The 3,298-nt window shown below is 50.3% G+C and overlaps 1 long non-coding RNA gene across 1 annotated transcript; it reads left to right on the top strand.

Annotated features, from left to right (window-relative positions):
* The first annotated feature begins 1,411 nt into the window (after positions 1-1,411).
* Positions 1,412-1,873, top strand: LOC135310330 (uncharacterized). The gene is made up of 2 exons (XR_010370425.1): positions 1,412-1,537; positions 1,739-1,873. It is a non-coding gene; the product is annotated as an uncharacterized LOC135310330 (long non-coding RNA).
* Positions 1,874-3,298: the final 1,425 nt, after the last annotated feature.

The raw sequence follows: 3,298 nt of genomic DNA, 5'->3' as shown, positions 1-3,298 counted from the left end.
GGGGAGAGCAAGGTTCAGGTGTCTCCTGAGAGGGCCTGACTCCGTCCCCTCGGGGGGTGGGTCCTGTGGGGAGGGAGAGCTGCGGGTGGCACTCCCTGATGCTGGGGTGGGCTTTGTCCGTCTCACTCAAAGGGGCGATGGGTCAAACAGCTGCGCTCCCCCACGTGTTCTCCACCTGGCCTCATGAGTGCTCCCAAAGGGTCAGAGTGAGCCTCCAGGCAGCGGCACGAGCCAGCCTGGCAAAGCGAAGGTGGGCGAGCGCAAAGGAAATCGTGGTTTAGCTGTCTAGTTCCACTTGTGTTTTAGAGAACCTGGTTGTGGTTCTCCTCTTGTCTTGGGGGTCTGTGGGCTCTCCACTGCCACTTGTGAAAGTGCCCAGAAGATGGCTGCCAGAGCTCGCAGTTCAGCCCACCATGTGTCTCTGATAGCCTTACCGGGTGATGGAGGTGCCACGATGGGACCTGCTTCTCTGAAGGGCTCTTTCCCTTGCTGAACTTGCCACGGCATCGTCCTGCCTTCTCTGAAGGGAGTCACCTACCATCACCCTGCAGTTTGCCGGAAGCGCACTCAGTGGGATGAGAACAAGATCACATGCAATCTCCTAGGCGTTCAGCAGGTCAGGGTTTGCTGTCTAGTTATGCCTAGTTACACTGACTCGCTTCCTTTCTAAAGAGCTGGACCGTGAGACTGTGGAGAAGGAGGTGCTTCAGGAAGGAGGCGGTCACATGGTGCCGGTCTCTGAGGACAGAAGAGGGGCAATTAACTCAAAGGCGGTGCCAGGTAATTGCTGTCCTTTGGTGTCAGAAGTCCAAATCCCCTGGTGTCTGCAGGCTCTTCCCGGGGAGCTTGCTGCTGCACATCATGTCAGCAGCCAGATTAGGAGTACGCAGCGACTGCTCTAAAAGAAGGCAGGAGCACCTCTCTGAGGAGGACTCTCATCTCTGGGGTGTGGAGGTTATTGCCCTCAGTGTGCCACAGACACACTCGCTCCTAACCCTCTGTGGATGCAGTGAGATGCTCACCGCCCGCCGCGCCCCTTCACAGGAATTTCAGAACTCTGCCATTTTGGGAACGAGGCCACCTGAGCCACGGTCAGTAGGGGATGACAAACGTGACTCTTAATCCAATGTCCCTCCATCAGTACCTGCATCCCAGAGCTTGCTGTGAGTCCCCCCCAGAGGCCCTGGGCACAACAGAGGGGGATCCCTCCAGTGACCTGAGGGCCAAAGGGATGCCCTGACAGATCGGCCACGGCCCAGAGGGAACCTCCACACCATCCTTCTGCATCCTCTGTGCCTGAGCCTTAATGATTGGCATATGAGGCATTCCCTTTCTCGGATTCTTGTAGCAGTAGTGTGCAGGACACACTAACACACAGAATCATTCCTCCAGGTGTGGATGACAAGAAGGACACAAATGCCATGGATCCAAAAGATTTCCGGTCCTACTGCATAGAAGGCGCCGTGGCGGTCTTGGGCTCCATGTTGTTTGGGATGGTTTTCTGTTGTGCAGTCTGTCTGTGGTGGACGAGAAAACGGTGAGTCGGTGGCGGGGGGCAGGTCTTGCCAAACTTGTGCGAGATGGCTGCTATTACCCGCAAAGCATTTTCAGGTAGGGCATTCTGGAGTGACGAGTTAGTTACTGGCCAAACTCTCCTGGGATTTCTGCTGTAAGATGTCTTAACTGTCCTCTCAACTCATGGGTGCTCTTTGCTGAAACCTGGCCTTACTCTTGCAAGGTCAAAGTGACCCCGCCTGGACAAGAGCAGACCCCGCAACACGTGTGCCTGGAAAAGCAGCCGCCGGCCATGGAGCACCGGGGGGAACCAGCTGATGTCATCATTTTGGATTTCAGTAAAGCTTTCAATACTGTCTCCCACAGTCTCCTTGCTTCTGATGCCATGGGAACCTGAGTAGGTGCTAGGGCAGAAGCAGGCCCCTGGCGTCTCCACCTGCGTCTGATGTCACAGGCGCCTGGGTAGGTGCTAGGCCTGAGGAAGGCCCCTGGCTTCTGCAGCTGCTTGTGATGTGTTGGTGTCGTGGTTCAGCCTCAGTTGGCAACTCAACACCACGCAGCCCCTCGCTCACTCCCCCCACCCCTGTGGGATGGGGAAGGGAATTGGAAGAGCAAAAGAACTTGTGGGTTGAGATAAGCACAGTGTCATAATTACAATAAAATAATAATTATAATAATGACAGAATAATCATTATGATAATATTGACAATAATATAATGAAATGGAAGAGGAAAAAAAAAAAAGGAAAAAACCCCACAGAAACAGAATAGGGTAGTGAGTAACACCAAAAAAACACATAAGAACAACCCCACAAGTTATGACAAAACTTGCAAAAGAAAAGCAGGAGCAAACACATTGGGGTGTAGGTGCTATAGTGTCGAGTTTAAAAACATCTGTAGCGTGTATAGACATGACAACAATAGTTAAATCCATAATAACAGTCTTATCTGTGCTAGAAATAATCCCCTGAACCAAAAGAAACCACCTTTAAGAAAAACAAAACAAAGAAATTCTCCCAAAGGTTATTAGCAAATTAAGTTTTCTGAGTTACCCAGACAAAATACATCTAAGTATTTGTTAGTGCTGACTGACCAATTTTCTGGATGGCCAGAAGCCTTCTCTTGCTGCACCAACAAAGCCAGAGAAATAGCTAAGATATTGCTGAAAAAATCATACCAAGATTTAGAGTGCCAATGGGAATGTCCTCTGATAGAGGACCACATTTTTTTGCAGATGTAGTTCAACAAATCAGTAAAATTTTGAGCATAAAATGGGACCTGCGTACGCCCTGGAGACCACAATCAAGTAAGAAATTTGAGAGGATGAACCAAACACTAAACTGATATAGTGGAATATTATTGATCTAAGATGGAAGTATTGAAAAGATGATTACCTCAAAACTTCCAAAGGGGGGAAACGTAACCAGAGCGATGGAATTAACCAACCACGGATGTTGCTCTACTCCTTGCACAGCCCTACCCAACTGGACGCTAAGTCTGGGGACAGGGAGTACACCAATCAGTGTAGTCTTTGGCCTGTATTTTAGTCCCTAGGTAAGCATTCATGTGAACAAAACAACAGACAATGTGTTTCTGTCAGAAAAGGATGACAAAATGTGGTTCCGTGTAGCGGACTGAGGAAACTGGCCAGGACTGCCAAGATTAAGAGCCGAGTAGGTAAAAGGTAATTCTGGCAGGGGGAGATCGCGACCACCGACTCAGGGACCACCGACCCAAGTAACACCACCTACTCAAAAGAGAACAATGGAAGAGGACAACCGAGC

Source organism: Phalacrocorax carbo, chromosome 33 (genome assembly GCF_963921805.1).
Source record: "Phalacrocorax carbo chromosome 33, bPhaCar2.1, whole genome shotgun sequence".
NCBI lineage: Eukaryota > Metazoa > Chordata > Aves > Suliformes > Phalacrocoracidae > Phalacrocorax > Phalacrocorax carbo.
Note: the sequence above shows the minus strand (reverse complement) of the source record. Positions and strands in the feature narration are given on the sequence as shown.